Source organism: Aethalodelphis obliquidens, unplaced genomic scaffold (assembly GCF_003676395.1).
Source record: "Aethalodelphis obliquidens isolate GAN/ISIS:26980383/991018 unplaced genomic scaffold, ASM367639v1 scaffold56, whole genome shotgun sequence".
NCBI classification, from domain to species: domain Eukaryota; kingdom Metazoa; phylum Chordata; class Mammalia; order Artiodactyla; family Delphinidae; genus Aethalodelphis; species Aethalodelphis obliquidens.
In genome coordinates this window covers 12,028,802-12,054,028 of record NW_020838000.1, presented here as the reverse complement: position 1 = coordinate 12,054,028, position 25,227 = coordinate 12,028,802, and the positions used below count along the sequence as shown (strand labels likewise).

Below are 25,227 nucleotides of genomic sequence, written 5' to 3'. Positions count from 1 at the left end.
GAATCATAAAATAGAGAATTCTATTTAAGGGGACTCTCTTGCTGTTATCTAAGATTTGGAAAGAGAGGGGAGTGTTCCCTGTGCTGTTTAAGGGGAAAAAGGGGGTTCTAGGTTTGTTTTTTCAAAGGGAGGGGGACAGGAACCAACTCTTTAGTTAGGTGGATATCTCAAATAAAAAGAACTTACATTTTCAAATGAAAAAAAGTATATTTTAATCCTTTTTCACCTATTTTGTCCTATGCTTCATATCCTTGATCAATTTTATCCTCTTGTTCAAAGTATTTTAAGTGTTTAAGAGATCCTAAATATCATCTTAGTCCAGATGGTTCATTTACAGGCTGGTGCTCTTTGGGCTGGATCACCACCCTGCCCAGGCCAGTGGCAGACACAGGGGAGCTGAAGGAAGCCTCCCACGGTTCTAAAGAAGTTCCAGCTGCCTGGAGAAACCCCCAGTATATATATTTGGCTGATTCTCCAGCTGAAAAACTCCATTAAACCGCAGGGGAGCACTTCCGCCCCCCTCTGCCTAGCTCCTCCAAACTCCATCTCTCATCCTCCAAACTCCTTTACTGACCTCTTCTCATGTTTACTTGTTCTTTGTAAGCAATATATTTATCATATCTATTTATTTTCCCATCAGCTATTGATTGCTCTGTGTGCCCTCTATCTCTCAGGAGCTCTAAAGAAGAGGTCTGTGTCTGTATGGTTCTATAAGGACGGCAAACAAAAATGTCCTCACATTTTAAATATTATTTTAGTTTGGAAGCCATCTCACACTTAGAGAAGAGTTACAGGTATAGTTCAAAGAACACTTTTTTTTTTTTTTGCGGTTCACGGGCCTCTCACTGTTGCGGCCTCTCCCGTTGCGGAGCACAGGCTCCGGACGCGCAGGCTCAGCGGCCATGGCTCACGGTCCCAGCCGCTCCGCGGCATGTGGAATCTTCCTGGACCGGGGCACGAACCCGTGTCCCCTGTCTCGGCAGGCGGACTCTCAATGACTGCGCCACCAGGGAAGCCCCAAGGAACACTTTTTTGACTTAAGCCTTTTGAGAATAGGTTGCTGAACTGATGCCCCTTTCTCCCATACTTTGTGTGTATTCTTTACAAATAAAGATACTCTTTTACATAATCACAGACCAGCCATCAAAATCACGAAATTACCACTGATATATTACTGTCATCTAATTCTCTAATCCATTCAGGTTTCCCCAGTTGTCCAGTAATGCCCCTTATAATAAAAGGATCTGGGTCAAAATAATTATGTTGCATTTATTTGTCAAGTCTCTTAAATCTCCTTTAATGACCTTGACACTTTCAAAGGTTTGAAGCAAGTTGTTTTGTAGACTGTCCGTCAATTCGCGTTGTCCTTGCCCATGGGACTTATCAAGTCTAGCTATCCCTCCTTTTACATATTGGCCTGAAAGACAGGAGTAGAGCCCTCTATTACTTCAGGGCATTCTTTGAGAGCTCCACCTGCACCCCTTCAAGAAAGTTCTCTCTTCTCTAGAGTCCAAAAAATGCCCTGGTGGTAATAGTATCTTGGTGCCTAGTTCATGATTCTTCCCTACAGCTTTGTTCCCAGTGTCCTGTAAGAAATAAGGGATCTCCTAAGGGAAAGGAAGCAGCTTGTGAAGTAAGTTTCCAGACATTCAGGAAAGAATGCCCTGAACATTCTACCCACTTGATATCTCCACTTGAATGTCTGGTAGGCATCTTACAGTTATCACGCCCAGTTGAATTGCTGATCTTCCCTCCATATCATCCTAGTGCTGCAGCCTTCCCCATGTCTGTTCATGTCAGTTCCTGCCTTCCAATTTCTCAGGCCACAAACCTTTAGGTCACCCTTGATTTGTCTCTTTCTGTCACACTCCAATGGTCCACTGTCTCTCATAATCAGACCAGTTAAATCCTATTGGCTCTCACCATTTCCATCACTACCACCCTGGTCCAAGCTGCCATGCTCTCTCACCTGACTGCTTCAATAGTTTCTCAATTGGTCTCCTGATTCTACCCTCACTCCCCTATAGTCTGTTGTCAACTCAGCAGCCAGAGTGACCCTGATGCCTTCCTCCTCTGCTCAAAACCCTCTTTTGGGCTCCACATCTCACCCAGAGTAAAGTCAAGGTCCTTCTGGTGGTCTAGAATATCCTGAACGATCTTCCCGCCATACCTCTGCAAACACATCTCCTCCCTCCCTCCCCTCACTCACTCCATTCCAGCTACACTGACCCCCTTGACCTTCCCTGAACACACTGGGCACATCCCATGCCAGGGTCTTTGCACTTGTGGTCCCACTGACCAGAATGCTCTTTCTCCAGATATTCATATCTCTTTTCTTCATCCTCTTCAAGTCTTTGCCCTGGTGTCATCTTTTCAGAGACCTACCCTGACCACCTTCTTTAAAACTGTAAACTTTACCCCCATTCTGCACTGCCAGTCCACCCTCTCTGCTTTGTATGTTCTTCTTAACATTGTTACTTTCTACTGTACTCTGCTTTCCCTTTATGATTTGTCAATCACCCCATTTGAAAATAAGGTCCATAGGGCAGGGATTATTTTCACCTTTTTTGTTCACTGATCCCACTGCTTGGAATAGTGCCTGGCACAGAACAAGTACACAATAAATACTTGTCCGATGAATGAATATATACCTTGAAAGCCAAGTAAGGAAGGAATAAGGTGATGTTATACAATTTTATTTTAAAATATTTGCATCTGAGGTGGGGGTCAAGGTGGTGAAGTAGGAAGACTCTGAGCTCCCCTCCTCGCGTGGACACACCAAAGTTACAGCTACTCACAGAGCAACTACCACTGAGAACAACCTGAAGATTAGCAGGAAAAATTTCCCACAATTAAAGACGTAAAGAAGGAACCACAATGAGCTGGTTAAGAGAGGCAAAAACGGGTCCAGCCATATCCCCTGGTCGGTGACCCACTGGCAGCCACAAGCCACTGAGCTGCACAGACAGCAGGGGGTCAGCCTGCTTATGAGCATGACCACAGTGGTCGGTCCCACCACATCAGAAGTGCACATGCGGCTGACGCAAAGAGCACCCCTAGAGCACATAGGTCCGAGGGGGGTGTGCTGCTGGGCCTCACAGGACGTCTCCTGTAAGGACGTCTCCACTTTTCCAAGATCAGAAGACATAATGGACCTGCCTGATATGTAGAAATAAACACAGAGAAGTAGGAGAAATGAGGAGACAGAAGAATATGTGCCATTTATATATATATACACACACACATATACACACACGATGGAATAGCCACTGAAAAGAATGAAATCTTGCCATTTTTGATAACTTGGATAAATCTAGAGGGTATTATGCTACGTGAAACAAGTCAGACAGAGAAAGACAAATACCATATGATTTCACTTACGTGTGGAATCTAAAAACAAAACAAATGAACAAAAAGAAAACAGACTCATAGATACAGAGAACAAACACGTGGTTCCCAGAGAGGTGGGGTGGGGTGAGATAGGTGAGGGGAATTAAGAGGTACAAACTTCCAGTTATAAAATTAAAAAGTCTCAGGGAGGTGTTGTACAGCACAGTGAATATCATCAATGGTGCTCTAATAGCTTTGTTTGGGGACAGATGTTTACTAGACTTATTGGCGCCAACATTTTGCAATGTATTTAAATGGCGAATCACTAAGTTTTATACTTGAGACTAACATAATATTGTACATCAACTACATTAAAATAAAAGATAAAAATAAAAATATATGCATCCCTAGTATTTGCTCTAAGAATTAACACATAGTGAAATTACAACCTAATTTTGTCAAGTGTAATATCACTTCTGTGATTTTTACTTGTTTTCCAAATTGTTTTTTAAGATAAAACTCTGATCAAGTGTAGTTTTCACTATTTCTTATGTTACTTTCATCGTATTTCAAGTGGATTGGCTTTATGAGGCCTGTGCAATCATCTGTGGATAAAAATGACCTCATATTTCCCTGAGTGGAAAGGAAAAAGCTTTGTTTTTTAATTTATTTTTTTAATTAATTAATTTATTTTTAACATCTTTATTGGAGTATAATTGCTTTACAATGTTGTGTTAGTTTCTGCTTTATAATAAAGTGAATCAGCTATATGTATACATATATCCTCATATCCCCTCCCTCTTGCGTCCCCCTCCCTCCCTCCCTATCCCACTCCTCTAGGTGGTCACACAGTACAGAGCTGATCACCCTGTGCTATGCGGCTGCTTCCCACTAGCTTTCTATTTTACATTTGGTAGTGTATATATGTCCATTGTTTTCTTTCTTTTTTTTTTTACATTTTTATTGGAGTATAATAGCTTTACAATGGTGTGTTAGTTTCTGCTTTATAACAAAGTGAATCAGTTATACATATACATATCTTCCCATATCTCTTCCCTCTTGCATCTCCCTTCTACCCTCCCTATCCCACCCATCCAGGCGGTCACAAAGCACAAAGCTGATCTCCCTGTGCTATGCGGCTACTTCCCACTAGCTATCTACCTTACGTTTGGTAGTGTATATATGTCCATGCCTCTCTCTCACTTTGTCACAGCTTACCCTTCCCCCTCCCCATATCCTCAAGTCCATTCTCTAGTAAGACTGTGTCTTTATTCCTGTCTTACCCCTAGGTTCTTCATGACATTTTTTTCCCCTAAATTCCATATATATGTGTTAGCATACAGTATTTGTCTTTCTCTTTCTGACTTACTTCACTCTGTATGACAGACTCTAGGTCTATCCACCTCACTACAAATACCTCAATTTCATTTCTTTTTATGGCTGAGTAATATTCCATTGTATATATGTGCCACATCTTCTTTATCCATTCATCTGTCGATGGACACTTAGGTTGCTTCCATCTCCTGGCTATTGTAAATAGAGCTGCAATGAACATTTTGATACATGACTCTTTCTGAATTATGGTTTTCTCAGGGTATATGCCCAGTAGTGGGATTGCTGGGTCATATGGTAGATCTATTTGTAGATTTTTAAGGAACCTCCATACTGTTCTCCATAGTGGCTGTACCAATTCACATTCCCACCAGCAGTGCAAGAGTGTTCCCTTTTCTCCACACCCTCTCCAGCATTTATTGTTTCTATATTTTTTGATGATGGCATTCTGACTGGTGTGAGATGATATCTCATTGTAGTTTCGATTTGAATTTTTCTAATGATTAATGACGTTGAGCATTCTTTCATGTGTTTGTTGGCAGTCTGTATATCTTCTTTGGAGAAATGTCTATTTAGATCTTCTGCCCATTTTTGGATTGGGTTGTTTGGCTTTTTGTTATTGAGCTGCATGAGCTGCTTATAAATTTTGGAGATTAATCCTTTGTCAGTTGCTTCATTTGCAAATATTTTCTCCCATTCTGAGGGTTGTCTTTTGGTCTTGTTTATGGTTTCCTTTGCTGTGCAAAAGCTTTGAAGTTTCATTAGGTCCCATTTGTTTATTTTTGTTTTTATTTCCGTTTCTCTAGGAGGTGGGTCAGAAAGGATCTTGCTGTGATTTATGTCATAGAGTGTCCTGCCTATGTTTTCCTCTAAGATTTTGATAGTTTCTGATGAAAAATCTGAAAGTGAAATCAAGAAAACCCTCCCATTTACCATTGGAACAAAAAGAATAAAATATCTAGGAATAAACCTACCTAAGGAGACAAAAGACCTGTATGCAAAAAATTATAAGACACTGATGAAAGAAATTAAAGATGATACAAATAGATGGAGAAATATACTATGTTCTTGGATTGGAAGAATTAACATTGTGAAAATGACTCTACTACCCAAAGCAATCTACAGATTCAATGCAATCCCTATCAAACTACCACTGGCATTTTTCACAGAACTAGAGCAAAAAATTTCACAATTTGTATGGAAACACAAAAGACCCCGAATAGCCAAAGCAATCTTGAGAACGAAAAATGGAGCTGGAGGAATCAGGCTCCCTGACTTCAGACTATACTACAAAGCTACAGTAATCAAGATAGTGTGGTATTGGCACAAAAACAGAAAAATAGATCAATGGAACAGGATAGAAAGCCCAGAAATAAACCCACGCACTTATGGTCACCTTATCTTTCATAAAGGAGGCAGGAATGTACAGTGGAGAAAGGACAGCCTCTCCAATAAGTGGTGCTGGGAAAACTGGACAGGTACATGTAAAAGTATGAGATTAGATCACTCCCTAACACCATACACAAAAATAAGCTCAAAATGGATTAAAGACCTAAATGTAAGGCCAGAAACTATCCATTGTTTTCTTAAAATAATTCTGTGTGGAAGGGCTGTGTCCCTGCCGTCCTCTTTCACACTTGCACACCGGGGCATCTGGAGAGCTGCTTAGCTGGCTGCCCTGCCGCACGTATGAGGCCTTGGAGAAGGATGGAGGGAGTGAGCAGCCGAGGCGATGCCCTTCTACAGCCGTCACCCTCTGCGGTGAGAGTTAAATATACACACTAACAAACGCAGTAAGGCAGATAGCTAGTGGCAAGCAGCCGCATGGCACAGGGAGATTGGCTCGGTGCTTTGTGACAGCCTAGAGTGGTGGGATAGGGAGGGTGGGAGGGAGGGAGACGCAAGAGGGAAGACATATGGGAACATATGTTTATGTGTGACTGATTCGCTTTGTTATGGAGCAGAGACTAACACACCATTGTAAAGCAATTATGCCCCAATAAAGATGTTAAAAAAAAAAAAAATACGGCAGAGAGCAGCAGCCGAGGGCGTTGTAGCCTCCTGTTCTAAACGACATTTTAGCTTTGCAGCAGAAAATGTTTGACACCATACCCCCTCCTAGAAAAATCACAAGCAGTTTCTGTTCAGGGAGAAGGAATGAGTTTCCACCCGTTCCGCAGCAACATCAAAGCTCCCTTAGCCCTGTCCCTTAGTAAGGACTAACAGGAAAGTCTCTCTCTTACCTTGGGGTTTATTTGCTTTGCAAACCTTTCCTCTGCCCAGTAGAAGTTTCCCAATAATGGCTACATTTACATTTTTGTTTCCAGATTAATTAACCACTTGAGGAGTGTAAAACTGAAAGCAAAGTACTTTTGTCTGTTTTCTGGTCTGCTCCCCCACTGGGCTTGGGGCCCCCTGGGGACAGAAGGCCTTTCTTAGTCATCCTTGTACCCAGCATGGTCCTGGCACAAACCTGTCCCTACGTTATTTATTCATTCAGCATATTTTTAATGAGTGCCTAGCGCATGCCAAGTTCTAAGAAGCAGCCATAAGCCTGTGACCTCACATAACTCATATTTTAGTGGGAAGATGACAGATATTAAACAAACAAATAAGGTAATTTCAGATTTTTGTCATTGCTGCAAAGGAAATAAAGCAGGGAAATGGAAGAGTGAGAGCAGGGCTGCCTAGAATAGGGTTTGAGCCCCCCAGCAAGGTGGCGGCAGAAAAGGTGCTTCTAGGGGGCCTGGTACAGGCCGCTTGGTAACCGCCAGGCCCTGTCATTTTGAACCAGCTCCCCCATCTTCTTGACTGACGCTCATGCAGAGGAGGCAAGGCCCGCTGCGAACATTTGTGGGGATACAGCAAGAGGACCAGTGGAGGCCCCCACGTCTAAATATTTACAAGTTATGAACCAAGATAACAAACTGTTAAATAAAATATGACCTACCTTCTTACCCTGACAAATTAACTTCATAGAGACCTGGAAGGCCAGCTTCAGTATTCTCAGACTCCTCCAAATTCTGCAATGAAATATGACAGACCTAGGTGTGCCAGCCCCCCGACCCTCATCCCTAGATGTACATCCTGACCCTGCCCCCATCTCTCCCCAGCCTGGCTCCATCTCCCACTGTGAGGGGTCTCTGCACACACATATGACACCTCAGCCCCTACATCCAAGAGCCATTGATGTCTTCTGCAGATAGCCAGCCACCTCAGACGTCGGGCTGTGCAAACCGGCAGCACAGACCACCCCGGGAGGAGGGCCCTGTGGCAGAGGCTAGTGGATTCTGGAAATGAGCTTAGGTCATTTTGGTCTAAGAGAATTGCAGGGTTCCAGGTGACCAGGGCATGGTCTAGAAGAGGAGACACAGGCCCTGAGTATGCAGGTCTCCTTGGCCCCATGGGCTCCTTGCTCCATGGGGAGGGATGAGGTTGGAGGATGACCACAGCGGCGCCCTCGACAGCCAGGCCCAGGGCCTAGGGATGGTACTAGGAGGGAGGTTACCTTTGCCAATGTAATTAAGGAAGGCCTCTCTGGGGGGAAGGCGTAGGAACGACGTTTGAATGGAGACTTGAAAGGTAGGATGAGTCATCCAGGCCAGTATCTGGGAGCAGGGCATTCCCAACTGAGGGAAAAAGAAGTGGCCAGGCAGGTGAAGCTCTGTACAGAAGAAGGCTGGGGTTGCTGAAGCCTAACTCAGGGGAGAAGAGTGACAGGAGATGAGGGCAGATGGTCAGGCAGGGGCAACGACCTTGGAGGCTGAGGTAAGGAGTCCTGCCTTGACCTGGGTGCACGGGAGCTTCTGAAGAGCTGACACAATCTGAGCCCTGTTATAACCAGATCACTCTGGTGCTGTGTGAAGTGGATGAAATCACAAGGAGCCACTGTCAAGGGCAAATCAACAGATTTGAGCACCACGCAAAATGCTTCAGTGCCTTTGATGTAAGGATCCTTGTGATTAATTCTTCCCCAAATTTTCGAACCAAGAAAACTCTCCTACTAAGCTGGCTGCTGTTGACTCAGAGGGTTTCTCCTCTTGTCTAGGCTGCCTGCAAGCTCAGAGCTGAGTTGGTGCTTATTTGCAGGGTAAACTGTTCATTTTTCAATCTGGCGTCCAGTCTCAATTTTATGTCTCCTACCCGGATACATGTTTACACAAACTTTTCTCAGAACAGCAAAAATTATAAGTAAAAAAAATAGTAGTTAGAAACATAGGGAGATTTGAGAAGATGGCAGAAGAGTAAGATGCGGAGATCACCTTCCTCCACACAGATACATCAGAAATACATCTACACGTGGAACAACTCCTACAGAACACCTACTGAACGCTGGCAGAAGACCTCAGACCTCCCAAAAGGCAAGGAACTCCCCAGGTACCTGGGTAGGGCAAAAGAAAAAAGAAAAAACAGAGACAAAGAGTAGGTACGGGACCTGCACGAGTGGGAGGGAGCCGTGAAGGAGGAAAGGTTTCCACACACTAGAAGCCCCTTCGCGGGCGGAGACTGCGGGTGGCGGAGGGGAAAGCTTTGGAGCGGCGGAGGAGAGCACAGCAACAGGGGTGCGGGGGGCAAAGAGGAGAGATTCCCGCACAGAGGATCGGTGCCGACCCGCACTCACCAGTCCGAGGGGCTTGTCTTCTCACCCGCCGGGCGGGGGCTGGGAGCTGAGGCTCGGCTTCGGTTGGGTCCCAGGGAGAGGACTGGGGTTGGCTGCATAAACACAGCCTGAGGGGGTTAGTGCGCCACGGCTAGCCGGGAGGGTATCCGGGAAAAAGTCTGGAGCTGCCGAAGAGGCAAGGGACTTTTTCTTCCCTCTTTGTTTCCTGGTGCTCGAGGAGAGGGGATTAAGAGCGTCGCTTAAAGGAGCTCCAGAGACAGCCGCGAGCCGCGGCTATCAGCGTAGACCCCAGAGACAGGCATGAGACGCTAAGGCTGCTGCTGCCGCTGCCACCAAGAAGCCTGTGTGCGAGCACAGGTCACTCTCCACACCTCCCCTCCCGGAGCCTGTGCAGCCCACCACTGCCAGGGTCCCGTGATCCAGGGACAACTTCCCCGGGAGAACGCACGGAGCGCCTCAGGCTGGTGCAACCACACCGGCCTCTGCAGCCGCAGGCTCGTCTCGCATCCGGACCCCTCCCTGCCGCCGGCCTGAGTGAGCCAGAGCCCCCAAATCAGCAGCTCCTTTAACTCCGTCCTGTCTGAGCAAAGAACGCACGCCCTCAGGCAACCTACACGCAGAGGCAGGACCAAATGCAAAGCTGAACCCCGGGAGCTGTGCGAACAAAGAAGAGAAAGGGAAATTTCTCCCAGCAGCCTCAGAAGCAGCGGATTAAAGCTCCACAATCAACTTGATGTACCCTGCATCTGTGGAATACATGAATAGACAACGAATCATCCCAAATTGAGGAGGTGGACTTTGGGAGCAAGATATAGTATTTTTTCCCCTTTTCCTCTTTTTGTGAGTGTGTATGTGTATGCTTCTGTGGGAGATTTTGTCTGTATAGCTTTGCTTTCACCATTTGTCCGACAGTTCTGTCCGTCAGTGTTTTTTTTTTCTTTTTCCGGTACGCGGGCATCTCACTGTTGTGGCTTCTCCCGTTGCGGAGCACAGGCTCCGGACGTGCAGGCTCAGCGGCCATGGCTCATGGGCGTAACCGCTCCGCAGCATGTGGGAACTTCCCAGACCGGGCACGAACCAGTGTCCCCTACATCGGTGGGCGGACTCTCAACCACTGCTCCCAAAGAAGCCCTGTCTGTCTGTTTTTTTTTCTTTTTCTTTTTTACTTTAAAAACTTTTTTTCATAATAATAATTTTTTATTTTAATAACCTTATTTTATTTTATCTTACCTTATTTTATTTTATCCTCTTTCATTCTTTCTTTCTATTTTTTCTCCCTTTTATTCTGAGCCATGTGGAGGATAGGCTCTTGGTGCTCCAGCCAGGAGTCAGTGCTGTGCCTCTGAGGTGGGAGAGCCAACTTCAGGACACTGGTCCAAAAGAGACCTCCCAGCTCCACGTAATATCAAATGGTAAAAATCTCCCAGAGATCTCCATCTCAACACCAACACCCAGCTTCACTCAACGACCAGCAAGCTACAGTGCAGGACACCCTATGCCAAAAAACTAGCAAGACAGGAACACAGCCGTATCCATTAGCAGAGAGGCTGCCTAAAATCATAATAAGGCCACAGACACCCCAAAACACACCACCAGACCTGGACCTGCCCAACAGAAAGACAAGATCCAGCCTCATCCACCAGAACACAGGCACTAGTCCCCTCCAACAGGAAGATTACACAACCCACTGATCCAACCTTAGCCACTGGGGACAGAACGAAAAACAACAGAAATTACAAACCTGCAGCCTACAAAAGGGAGATCTCAAACACAGTAAGTTAAGCAAAATGAGAAGACAGAGAAACACACAGCAGATGAAAGAGCAAGGCAAAAACCCACCACCTAACAAATGAGGGGGAAATAGGCAGTCTACCTAAAAAAGAATTCAGAATAATGATAGTAAAGATGATCCAAAATCTTGGAAATAGAATAGAGAAAATGCAAGAAACATTTAACAAGGACCTAGAGGAACTAAAGAGGAAATAAGCAATGATGAAAAACACAATAAATGAAATTAAAAATACTCTAGAAGGGATCAATAGCAGAATAACTGAGGCAGAAGAACGGATAAGTGACCTGGAAGATAAAATAGTGGAAATAACTACTGCAGAGCAGAATAAAGAAAAAAGAATGAAAAGAACTGAGGACAGTCTCAGAGACCTCTGGGACAACATTAAACACACCAACATTCGAATTATAGGGGTACCGGAAGAAGAAGAGAAAAAGAAAGGGACTGAGAAAATATTTGAAAAGATTATAGTTGAAAACTTCCCTAATATGGGAAAGGAAATAGTTAAGCAAGTCCAGGAAGCACAGAGAGTCCCATACAGGATAAAGCTAATGAGAAACATGCTTGGACACATGTTAATCAAACTATCAAAAATTAAATACAAAGAAAACATATTAAAAGCAGCAAGGGAAAAACAACAAATAACACACAAGTGAATCCCCATAAGGTTAACAGCTGATCTTTCAGCAGCAACTCTGCAAGCCAGAAGGGAGTGGCAGGACATATTTAAAGTGATGAAGGAGAAAAACCTACAACCAAGATTACTGTACCCAGCAAGGATCTCATTCAGATTTGATGGAGAAATTAAAACCTTTACAGACAAGCAAAAGCTGAGAGAGTTCATCACCACCAAACCAGCTTTACAACAAATGCTAAAGGAACTTCTATAGGCAGGAAACACAAGAGAAGGAAAAGACCTACAATAAAAAACCCAAAACATTTACAATAATGGTAACAGGAACATACATATCGATAATTACCTTAAATGTAAATGGATTAAATGTTCCCATTAAAAGACACAGACTGGCTGAATGGATAAAAAAATAAGACCCATATACATGCTGTCTACAAGAGACCCACTTCAGAAACAGGGACACATACAGATTGAAAGTGAGGGGATGGAAAAAGATATTCCAGGGAAATGGAAATCAGAAGAAAGCTGGAGTAGCAATTCTCATATCAGACAAAACAGACTTTAAAATAAAGACTATTACAAGACAAAAAGAAGGACACTACATAATGATCAAGGGATCAATCCAAGAAGAAGATATAATAATTGTAAATATTTATGCACCCAACATAGGAGCACCTCAATACATAAGGCAAATACTAACAGCCATAAAAAGGGAAATCAACAGTAATACATTCATAGTAGGGGACTTTAACACCCCACTTTCACCAATGGACAGATCATCCAAAATGAAAATAAATAAGGACACACAAGCTTTAAATGATACATTAAACAAGATGGACTTAATTGATATTTATAGGACATTCCATCCGAAAAAACAGAATACACATTTTTCTCAAGTGCTCATGGAACATTCTCCAGGACAGATCATATCTTGGGTTACAAATCTAGCTTTGGTAAATTTAGGAAAATTGAAATCGTATCAAGTATCTTTTCCGACCACAACGCTATGAGACTAGATATCAATTACAGGAAAAGATTTGTAAAAGATACAAACACATGGAGGCTAAACAATACACTACTTAACAACGAAGTGATCACTGAAGAAATCAAAGAGGAAATCAAAAAATACCTAGAAACAAATGAAAATGGAGACACAACGACCCAAATCTATGGGATGCAGCAAAAGCAGTTCTAAGAGGGAAGTTTATAGCAGTACAATCCTACCTTAAGAAACAGGAAACATCACTTATAAACAACCTAACCTTGCACCTAAAGCAATTAGAGAAAGAAGAACAAAAAAAACCCCCAAAGTTAGCAGAAGGAAAGAAATCATAAAGATCAGATCAGAAATAAATGAAGAAGAAATGAAGGAAACAATAGCAAAGATCAATAAAACTAAAAGTTGGTTCTTTGAGAAGGTAAACAAAATTGATAAACCATTAGCCAGACGTATCAAGAAAAAAAGGGAGAAGACTCAAATCAATAGAATTAGAAAAGAAAAAGGAGACCAATTGACACTGCAGAAATACAAAACATCATGAGAGATTACTACAAGCAGCTCTATGCCAATAAAATGGACAACCTGGAAGAAATGGACAAATTCTTAGAAATGCACAACGTGCCAAGAATGAATCAGGAAGAAATAGAAAATATGAAGAGAACAATCACAAGCACTGAAATTGAAACTGTGGTTAAAAATCTTCCAACAAACAAAAGCCCAGGACCAGATGGCTTCACAGGCGAATTCTATCAAACATTTAGAGAAGAGCTAACACCTATCCTTCTCAAACTCTTCCAAAATATAGCAGAGGGAGGAACACTCCCAAACTCATTCTACGAGGCCACCATCACCCTGACACCAAAACCAGACAAAGATGTCACAAAGAAAAAAAACTAAAGGCCAATATCACTGATGAACATAGATGCAAAAATCCTCAACAAAATACTAGCAAACAGAATCCAACAGCACATTAAAAGGATCATACACCATTATAAAGTGGGGATTATTCCAAGAATGCAAGGATTCTGCAATATACTCAAATCAATCAACGTGATACACCATACTAACAAATTGAAGGAGAAAAGCCATATGATCATTCCAATAGATTCAGAGAAAGCTTTTGACAAAATTCAACACCCATTTATGATAAAAACCCTGCAGAAAGTAGGCATAGAGGGAACTTTCCTCAACATAATAAAGGCCATATATGACAAACCCACAGCCAACATCATCCTCGATGGTGAAAAACTGAAACCATTTCCACTAAGATCAGGAACAAGACAAGGTTGCCCACTCTCACCACTCTTATTCAACATAGTTTTGGAAATTTTAGCCACAGCAATCAGAGAAGAAAAGGAAATAAAAGGAATCCAAGTCGGAAAAGAAGAAGTAAAGCTGTCACTGTTTGCAGATGACATGATACTATACATAGAGCATCCTAAAGATGCTACCAGAAAACTACTAGAGCTAATCAGTGAATTTGGTAAAGTAGCAGGATACAAAATTAATGCACAGAAATCTCTGGCATTCTTATACACTTATGATGAAAAATCTGAAAGTGAAATTAAGAAAACACTCCCATTTACCATTGCAATAAAATATCTAGGAATAAACCTACCTAAGGAGACAAAACACCTGTATGCAGAAAATTATAAGACACTGATGAAAGAAATTAAAGTTGATACAAATAGATGGAGAGATATACCATGTTCTTGGATTGGAAGAATCAACATTGTGAAAATGACTCTACTACCCAAAGCAATGTACAGAGTCAATGCAATCCCTATCAAGCTACCCCTGGCATTTTTCACAGAATTAGAACAAAAAATTTCACAATTTGTATGGAAACACAAAAGACCCCGAATGGCCAAAGCAATCTTGAGAATGAAAAATGGAGCTGGAGGAATCAGTCTCCCTGAGTTCAGACTATACTACAATGCTACAGTAATCAAGACAGTATGATACTGGCACAAAAACAGAAAGATAGATCAATGGAACAGGATAGAAAGCCCAGAGATAAACCGACGCACATATGGTCACCTTATCTTTGATAAAGGAGGCAAGAATATTCAGTGGAGAAAAGACAGCCTCTTCAATAAATGGTGCTGGGAAAACTGGACAGCTACATGGAAAAGTATGAAATTAGAACACTCCCTAACACCATACACAAAAATAAACTAAAAATTGATTAAAGACCTAATGTAAGGCCAGTCACTATCAAACTCTTAGAGGAAAACATAGGCAGAACACTCTATGACATAAATCACAGCAAGATCCTTTTTGACCCACCTCCTAGAGAAATGGAAATAAAAACAAAAATAAACAAATGGGACCTATGAAACTTCAAAGCTTTTGCACAGCAAAGGAAACCATAAACAAGACGAAAAGACAACCCTCAGAATGGGAGAAAATATTTGCAAATGAAGCAACTGACAAAGGATTAATCTCCAAAATTTACAAGAAGCTCATGCAGCTGAATAACAGAAAACAAACAACCCAATCCAAAAATGGGCAGAAGAGCTAAATAGACATTTCTCCAAAGAAGATGTACAGATTGAAAGAATGCTCAACATCGTTAATCACTAGAGAAATGCAAATTAAAACTACAGTGAGATATCATCTCACACCAGTCAGAATGGCCATCATCAAACAATCTAGAAACAATAAATGCTGGAGAGGGTGTGGAGAAAAGTGAACCCTCTTGTACTGTTGGTGGGAATGTAAATTGATACAGCCACTATGGAGAACAGTATGGAGGTTCCTTAAAAAACTAAAATTAGAACTACCATAGAACCCAGCAATCCCACTACTTGGCATGTACCCTGAGAAAACCATAATTTAAAAAGAGTCATGTACCAAAATGTTCATTGCAGCTCTATTTACAATAACCAGGACATGGAAGCAACCTAAGTGTCCATCAACAGATGAATGGATAAAGAAAATGTGGCACATATATACAATGGAATATTACTCAGCCATCAAATAAAACAAAATTGAGTTATTTGTAGTGAGGTGGATGGACCTAGAGTCTGTCATACAGAGTGAAGTAAGTCAGAAAGAGAAAAACAATTACCGTATACTAACACATATATATGGAATATAAGAAAAAAAAAAAAAGTGCCATGAAGCACCTAGGTGTAAGATGGGAATAAAGACACAGACCTACTAGAGAATGGACTTGAGGTTATGGGGAGGGCAAGGGTAAGCTGTGACAAAGTGAGAGAGTGGCATGGACATATATACACTACCAAACATAAATTAGATAGCTAGTGGGAAGCAGCCCCATAGCACAGGGAGATCAGCTAGGTGCTTTGTGACAACCTAGAGGGGTGGGACAGGGAGGGTGGGTGGGAGGGAGACACAGGAAGGAAGAGATATAGGAACATATGTGTATGTATAACTGATTCAGTTTGTTATAAAGCAGAAACTAACACACCATTGTAAAGCAATTATACTCCAATAAAGATGTTAAAAAAGAAACATAAGAAGTTGCAACTCAGAACACTGATACCTGACCAGTAGTTCTTTTCACAGTGTGTACACTGGAAGTTGTTTGTTTGTTTTGTTTTGATTGTTTGGTATATTGTAATTGAGGGACAGGTAGCATGGAGCTTTTAAATGCACGTTACCCTTTGCTACTAAAAAATTATAGCGACTTGTTGAGACTCAGTTTCTAATCTTTACAAACAAATGAATGCCATGGCTTTTCATAACTCTCCCAAATTTATTACAAGGATGTCATAAAATATTTTAAGATATAAAAAAAAGTGTAAAGTATAATACAATGAACAGTCACATATCTATCTCCCAGTTTAAGGATTCAAGCATTAGCAAATGTAGCTGAAGCTCTGAATTCCCTCCCTAATTATAACCCCTTCCCAATACCCACTATTCTGAATCTGGTGTTTTAACATCACCAAGCATTTAAAAAATACTTTTATTATATATGTAAATATGTAACCCTCAAAACAAGTAGCACTCTTCAGTGTGTTTTTACACTTCAAGTGGTACCATACTTGTTTTTATTCTTGCCTTTTTTGCACAAAGTTGTTGATATTTATCCCCTTTGATGCTGGAGCTCACTGATTATCTGTGTCCCATTCCATCACTATTCTGCATTTGTTCTCCTGATGAAGTACCTTTCACGTTGTTTCTACCCCTCCCCCACCTCACTATCATTTTTACTAACAAAGCTGCTGGGAACATTCTTTTTTTTTTTTTTTTTAGCATCTTTATTGGAGTATAATTGCTTTACAATGTTGTGTTAGTTTCTGCTTTACAAAAAGCGAATCAACTATACATATACATATATCCCCATATCTCCTCCCTCTTGTGTCTCCCACCCACCTTCCCTATCCCACCCCTCTAGGTGGTCACAAAGCACCGAAGTGATCTCTGTGCTGTGCAGCTGCTTCCCACTAGCTATCTATTTTACATTTGCTGGGAACATTCTTGCGTACCCTCCTTGGATTCATTATACCTTAAACTACAAAATATACACATACATGGAAAACTAAGCCTTTCAGACACTGTTCCTACATAAAGTCATTATTTTCAGAGTGATTTACCATCACTCATATTTGATCCTTTATAATGGCTCCAAGGTGGATATTTTATAAAAAGATGCAATCCACAGAGGGATAGAATGATTTAAAAATCAGAATTATGGAACGTTTGAAAAGCCCTGCAAAGTACCAAGGAGTCATCTAATCGAACACCTTCATTTTATAGACAAGGAAAGTGATTCCAGGATGGGGAAGGGACCTCCCCAGTGGTGAGCACTTGGCTTCAGAGTGAATCCTATACTTGTCTCCACCATGATGGACATACATATGAAATAAATATAATATAAATAAATCCTTTGCTTTTTCTTCTGTTCACTAAGACCCACTAAACAATGCACCATGAGATGTGGACCACTCGTAAGTCCTTCCTGGCTGAATTATGACTGTGCTTCCCTTGGTCAATTCAAACCACATTCTTAATTTTTCAAAAGTCAATTCCACCCTAGCTTTGCTGGAGTCGAAGCAAACATCAGAAGATAAAATAGATTTTCTAATCAAACACAAGAATAATTGGATTTGCAAAGGGAAATAAAATCATAAAGGAAACGAAATTAGAACATAAATATGTTTGGAAGAATTTCTCAGAACAAGAGTGAGTTATTACATTTGGGAAACTATGGGTTTCCTTGGAGAAGAATGAATTTTAAAAGCTGCCTGTCATTTGATGAGATTCCATAAGAATTCCCTCTTTGACTAAACTTTAGTCAGGCTCCTCTGAGTCCATCCTCTCCTCAACAGGCCTCATCCTTGGCTGCAGTCTCTGTCCCACTGGGCCCAGCTCAGCAAGTATTCCCATGCCCTTCATACCTAGCCAATTCCCCTTAGTAATCTTCCATCCACTGACCCCTCCCTGCCCACTGGCTACACATCCCCAGCTGACCCTGTTGTATTCAACGTGGAGGTCAATCTCTCTCCCCTATTGCAGTAGTCTTGAGTAAACTCTTCCTTGCCTGCTTGATTTCTGTCTGCTGCAATTTTTCTTGGACAGATTCATGTCTAAATGCCAGAATGTCACTGGGTCCCAGAATACAAACTGCCCATGATTAGGAGGACCGTGTCTTGGTTAACCTGAAAAGATTTTAATGTCTCTGTCAAATCTGAATGAGATCATTGCTGGGTACAGTAATCTTGGTTGTAGCTTTTTCCCTTTCATCACTTTAAATATGTCCTGCCACTCCCTTCTGGCTTGCAGAGTTGCTGCTGAAAGATCAGCTTTTAACCTTATGGGGATTGCCTTGTATGTTATTTGTTGCTTTCCCTTGCTGCTTTTAATACTTTTTCTTTGTATTTAATTTTTGATAGTTTGATTAATATGTGTCTTGGCATGTTTCTCCTTGGATTTATCCTGTATGGGACTCTCTGTGCTTCCTGGACTTGATTAACTATTTCCTTTCCCGTATTAGGGAAGTTTTCAACTATAATCTCTTCAAACATTTTCTCTGACCCTTTCTTTTTCTCTTCTTCTTCTGGGACCCCTATAATTTGAATGTTGGTGTGTTTAATGTTGTCCCAGTGGTCTCTGAGACTGTCCTCGATTGTTTTCATTCTTTTTTCTTTATTCTGCTCTGCAGTAGTTATTTCCACTATTTTATCTTCCAGGTCACTTATCCATTCTTCTGCCTCAGCTATTCTGCTGTTGATCCCTTCTAGAGAATTTTTAATTTCATTTATTGTGCTGTTCATCATTGTTTGTTTGCTCTTTAGTTCTTCTAGGTCCTTGTTAAATGTTTCTTGTATTTTCTCCATTCTGCTTCCAAGATTTTGGATCATCTTTACTATCATTACTCTGAATTCTTTTTCAAGTAGACTGCCTATTTCCTCTTCAATTGTTTGGTCTGGTGGGTTTTTACCTTGCTCCTTCATCTGCTGTATATTTCTCTGTCTTCTCATTTTGCTTACGTTACTGTGTGTAGGGTCTCCTTTTTGCAGGCTGCAGGTTTGTAGTTCCCGTTGTTTTTGGTGTCTGCCCCCAGTGGATAAGGTTGGTTCAGTGGCTTGTGTAGGCTTCCTGGTGGAAGGGACTGGTGCCTGTGTTCTGGTGGGTGGGGCATGATCTTGTCTTTCTGGTGGGCAGGGCTGCATCCAGTGGTGTTTTGGGGTGTCTGTGAACTTAGTATGATTTTAGGCAGCCTCTCTGCTAATGCGTGGGGTTGTGTTCCTGTCTTGCTAGTTGTTTGACATAGGGTGTCCAGCACTGTAGATTACTGGTTGTTGAGTGGAGCTCGGTGTTAGTGTTGAGATGGAGATCTCTGGGAGAGCTCTCACCAATTGACATTACGTGGGGCCAGGAGGTCTCTGGTGGATGAATGTCCTGAACTCGGCTCTCCCACCTCAGAGGCTCAGGCCTGACACCCGGCCAGAGCACCAAGACCCTGTCAGCCACACGGCAGATGAGTGGTTTATTACCAAGGATATTAAAACACAGGAACCAACAGCCAGATGAAGAGATTCACAGGGTGAGATCGAGAACAAAGAAACTTCAGTCCTCTTGGAGTTTGGAGCCCAGCACGGTGGCACATGGAGGCATTCTGCTTCACCAAGTTCTCTGAAACCCCTCCCTTTGGATTTTAATGGTGGCTTCACTACACAGCATGCTTGATTAAATCCCTAGGCACTGGTGATTAATTCAACCTCCAGAACCTCTTGGTTAACCTGAGATGGTCTCAGTGCCTGCCTGACACAGAAGCACTATCACCAGTGGTGCCCGTCCCATTGTCAAAAGGGTCCTGGTTTAGACAATAAATTATATGGCCACCCACATGTGATGTGAAATTTACTGGCTAAACTGTCACTGAGGACCTTAATGACAAGAGAACCTGTTGGACTTAAAAACGGTGTTACAGCAACTACAAAGGACACAAGAGAGCCGACTCTTTAAATGAGGACATTCCTTTTAGTCCTGACTCCCTAGGCATAGTTACATTTGATTTTATGTCCCAAATTAAAATGTTTCTCCATAAATAAAAAATGATTTTCCTCACTTCGTATTTCGAACATGTTCACCCATTGCCTTTATTATACCTCTCCCTTGATGACTGCAGATGGGTTTATCACAGTACAGTTTACGAGACATGCATTCCAGAGTAAGAGGGTGGGAGGGAGGAGATAGAGCCTGGGAAAGCCCATGAGGCACAGGCCTTAGGAAAAACAGTGGAGATAAGGGAAGCACTACCTCATTCTCCACTGAGTATCATTAAAGGACTGAAATGAATTTGCAAAACAATAACTGAAGCTGACACCTGCTCTTGACAGGTGGGAGCAGATCAAGATTGAGCTGTGCTTTTACTGCTGTGGAAAGAGGGCCAGGCAGGAAGGAATCCCCTACCACCTCCCACATGGAAACGCTGCGTTTCTTGTCTTCTTTCCTAACACCAAAGGAGGAGACCCCTCATTAAGGTGAGGTTTGTGAGAAATTTTGAGCAATGTTTTTTTTTAGTTACTTCCTTTAGTTACTTCCTTTAGTTACTTATTTGAAAATATCTGCAAGAGACCCTTATCCCGCAGAGCTCTCCCACGTCCGATGGGATGGGCTGAGAGCTGCAAACCCTGTAGGCAAGATCTCAGGCTCTGGCTTTAGGGTACAGATGGGCTGGGGGGTGGAGGGGAAAGGGTTGGATTAGGGTAATCTCCAAATTTCCTCCTACCAGGAAAGTCTAAGATTCTCCCCTCCGCTAGGTTTGTTTGCCCCATTTTACAGGCAGGAAGATTTAAGTGGGGAGAGAGCAAGGTCACTGCGGGGGGCCTCTTGACTTCAGTGTTCAGTATGTGACCTGCAGGACAAGATCGCCAGTTTAGAAAGAGGAACAAAGGCCGTCAGAAGGGCGTTTTACCCGTGCTACTCAAAGTACGATCCTGCCCACAGCATCACCCCTCACAGGAACTGGTTGGAAATGCAGGCTCTCAGGCCCCACCCAGACCCGCTGGATCAGAATCTCCGTTTAACAAGACTCCAAGTGATTCGTATGCACTTTAGAGTCTGAGAAACACTGGCTGGAGCTGTGGATTACACTTTGAATAGCAGGACTCCAAAAAGCATTTCAAGCTATGAAATAGCTTTTGAAGAAAACGCTGATGCTTTTATGGGATCGGGCCAGCTTTCCAAGCTCCAAGGCATCACTTCCCATGCCAGCACCCTCTACAGAATTATTAAACTTAAATTTTTACAATATGAATTTAAATCTGATAAGAGCAATAGAAAAGGGGCCTTCATGAATTTTGGGCTGAAGCGTGTGCTGTCTCTCTCTCTCTCTCTCTCACTCTCTCTTCTCTTTCCTTCTCCCTAAATCTCTGATGCACAGCTTCACATTAGTAATAATCTTGGATTCATAGCACACTCTCAGCATTGTGTTTGTCTTAAGAGGAGGACGCCAGCCTTGTTTGGGTTGGAGATTATGAATTATAGTTTGTTTGGCAGTTTGCTGGGTTTGCTTGCCCATGTTTGCCCCTGACTCCTAATTCTGCATCAGCTAGAAGTCTCTCTGCTTAAATAAGCAGGAAACCTCTTTCCCTTCAATTTAGGAAATACTGTATTCTAATTTTATCTTACTGATCATCTGACTAAGGAGTGAAAAACAAGCATAAACCTGTGTTAATAATTTTCCCACCTTTTCTTTGTATCTGGGGCAGATACTGCAGAAATCATTTGGTGTGAAATGAAGTTTCAATTAGTTCTAATATATGGGTAGTCTTGGGAAGAAACAGGAAGAATTAAATTGCAGGTTTTAGTTGAACTACATGAAATTGCTACTTTTACAAGTTAAAAAAGTCAAATATTGGCAATTTCATTTAGTCAACCTAGTTAGAATGTTTCAGTTAAGAATTTCTTGACCTAAGAAATATTAAGAGGGTTGACAGTGCTATTTGTGGAGGCTGGGTTGTCTCTTTTATTTGGAGATACTTTTTGGAAGTTGGGGCAAATGCTTTGAACACTAGACAACCATCTTTCTATTCTAGGCAGGCAGGGAGACGTGGGCTGTGGGAAGGTCAAGTTTGGTTATAGATTCAGGATGAATGTATGTGTCCTAGAAGGAGGCTTATAATCTTCTGCATCTGTGAAATATATAAATGATGACACAGAAATATAGATAGTTGACACACAAACTAAGGTAAGTTTATTTTCTACTTCCTTTTTATGTCAGGTGTAGTTAATACTTGAACTCTGAAAGGAGTATGAAAAGAAAACTCCCGCCTCTCTACGTTAGCATCAGTCTTTAGCTGGAACGTGAGAGAAGAAGCATCAAAGTGAAGTGTAAGAATCTCATCCCTTTCTGGGTTAACTGTCACAGTTACACTATAGGCCTGCTGTGTTCCATGGCACGCTGGGCATAATTCTATGATCGGCCAAATTGCATCACATTCTAATTATGTGTGCTGTCCTGGGATCACACTTTGAGTTGAAGGTGGAGACCATGTCTTATTCGTGATGATGTGCCCAGTGGCTTCAAGGCAGCTTGGCACACAGTAGGCATCAATAACTGTTTTATGCCAAATTTTAAAATTTGTGGAACAAATGATGACTTTTAATAGCTAATCACATTAACAAAAATTGAAAATATTACATTAAAAATCTTTGTGGATTACAGAAACCAAGTTGGCATTAAATATCAAGGGTCACATCCTATGAACAAATAATTATAATAAAATCACATACCCTATGAACCAGTAATTACAAGACATTTATCTTAGGAGAGAGTCTGAAATTCAAAAACAACATTAGGTAAAAAAAAATGTTTGTCAACATTATATATGAGTTGGAAAAACTGAAAACAACTTAAAAACCCAAGAGTAGGATATAATATTATAGATAAATAAATGATATTTTGGGGAATATTTAATAACATTGGAAAATGCTCAAGTAAGGAGGGGGAGAAAAAACATGACACTAATGTCCTGCTTTTTTTTTTTAAACTTAGCATCACATCACAAATATGTCCCAAGTATTCAAAATTCTGCCAAAGTAGTGTTTGTAATGGCTGTAGAATTCTATTGGATACAAATACAGTAAGTTAGTAACTATGTTTTATAAACATACACATGTACACACACTAAAAATAACATGCGTGGGGTAATATGCATATTGTCTGGCACCTTCTTTTTCTCAGGTAACAACATAATCTAGACAGCTCACCACAGAAGCACACACAAACCTTCCTCAGTTCATTTTCGTGCCGGGATACTATTCCATTGCAGAGACATGCATTGATTTTTCAAAACAACTTGTATTGATACTTTCAGATATTTATAGCTTTTTTCTATTAAACAATCCTGTGATAGATACTTTAGACAAACATTTCTGTGCATTTATGCAAGTACATTTGTGGGATAAATTCTGAAATTGCTGGATCAAAGAGAATGTTCACTTTAAGAACTTGAATAAACTTTGGCAAAGTGTCCTCCAAATTGTTAACCCAATGAACACTGTATGAAGGCACTGCTTCATTTTAAAATGGAAATAGGGGATGGGATATATTTGCGTGGGTATATTTGAAACAGAGCTTATGAGCTCCTGCAACACATGGAGCCATGAAAACTGGGTCTCCCTCTCTCCTTCCCTAAGCGCTTCTCACTCTGTCTTCCTTCCCTCCTTCCTGCCTTTTCTCTTTTCTTCCATCCTTCCTTCTCCTTCCCTTCCTTCCCTCCACGTTCCTCCCTTCCCTCCCTCCCTCCCTCCCTCCTTCCCTCCCTCCCTTCCTTTCTTCCTTCCCATCTTGTTATTTGATCTAATGGGAGGAGAGACGGGGGAACATTAGAGTGAAGGCCAGTGAAGAATTCGTGTGGCAGTTAGAGAATTAGAAGAGAACAGGAAATGGGCTTAACTGGAGGTAGGGTGCTCCCTCTGGGAGGACATAGGCTGAAACTGGACCCACACAGAGGAGAGCAGCATGGCCCCTGCCTAAGGATGACGTGCAATTCTGTGATGTGTTCCATATTTTACGGTAACTGTGAGGTGAGCGTGCGCTCACTAACCTTATTGTGGTAAGTGTATCAAATCATGATGTACATGTATCAAATCATCATCTTGTACATGGTAAAAGATAAACTAAGGCATATCGATTAAGAGTTTATTGAGCAAAAATAGATTTGAATGGAGTGGTGTTAAATCAGAAGTGGTGAGGAGCCTCCACTGACAGGAGCTCAGGGAGATCCTTTACAGAGAAAAGGTGGAAGCACAGTGAGGAAATCATTGACTGGCTGCAGCTTCAAGCCTGATTGGCAGTTTGTGCTCGGTTGTCCCTAGGTTTCAATTCCGTAACCTCGAGGCATTTATAGGATTAGATTTTGGTTTGCTGATGTTGGCTGCATCAGCATCAGAGCCACCACAGACTAATGACCTATTAGTTTAATTCTCTTAGTGTACACCTTAACCTTATACAACATTACATGTCAAATATATCTTGAGAAAGCAGGAGCAAAAGTCGGAAGCAGACTGTTGAGGGGAATACAGTGCACAGAAATATGCAGTGTGGGCAAGTCGGACACGGGTGAGGACAATTTGGATGTGTCTCTAATTTTCATGGGCATAGAAAGGATTTGTGGAGGATCCTTGTTTAAGATGCAGATTCTGATTCCGTAGTACTAGAGTGGGGCCTGAGATTCTGCATTTCTAATGGGCTTCCAGGTGACACTGATGCTACTGGTCTGGGCCTACACTTTGAGGAATAGGACTTAGTTGATAAAGCTCCCTGCCAGAAACAACAAGCAGAAGCCTCAGCAATCAGTGGGGAGCAGGTGAGCATTACTGTTCAGAGCCAGGAGCGCCCCCTGCAAATGTTACAAGGTGATAAAATAACAAGCTGGCTCAGCCTGTCACTGCTTGCTTCATCCACCAGATCCAGCCTGGCCCACAGCAGCACATGGACCAAACAATGTTGCATTAAACCTATGCTTACTTTCCCCACTCTTACAGGAACCCTTACTTTTAAATCAGATCATATTTTATTTGCTTCGTCTCCAAAA

The 25,227-nt window shown here is 41.9% G+C and overlaps 1 non-coding gene across 1 annotated transcript; it reads left to right on the top strand.

Moving 5' to 3' along the window:
* The first annotated feature begins 24,097 nt into the window (after window positions 1-24,097).
* Window positions 24,098-24,204, top strand: LOC113609416 (U6 spliceosomal RNA). The gene has a single exon (XR_003428624.1). It is a non-coding gene; the product is annotated as a U6 spliceosomal RNA (small nuclear RNA).
* The last annotated feature ends 1,023 nt before the right edge of the window (window positions 24,205-25,227 follow it).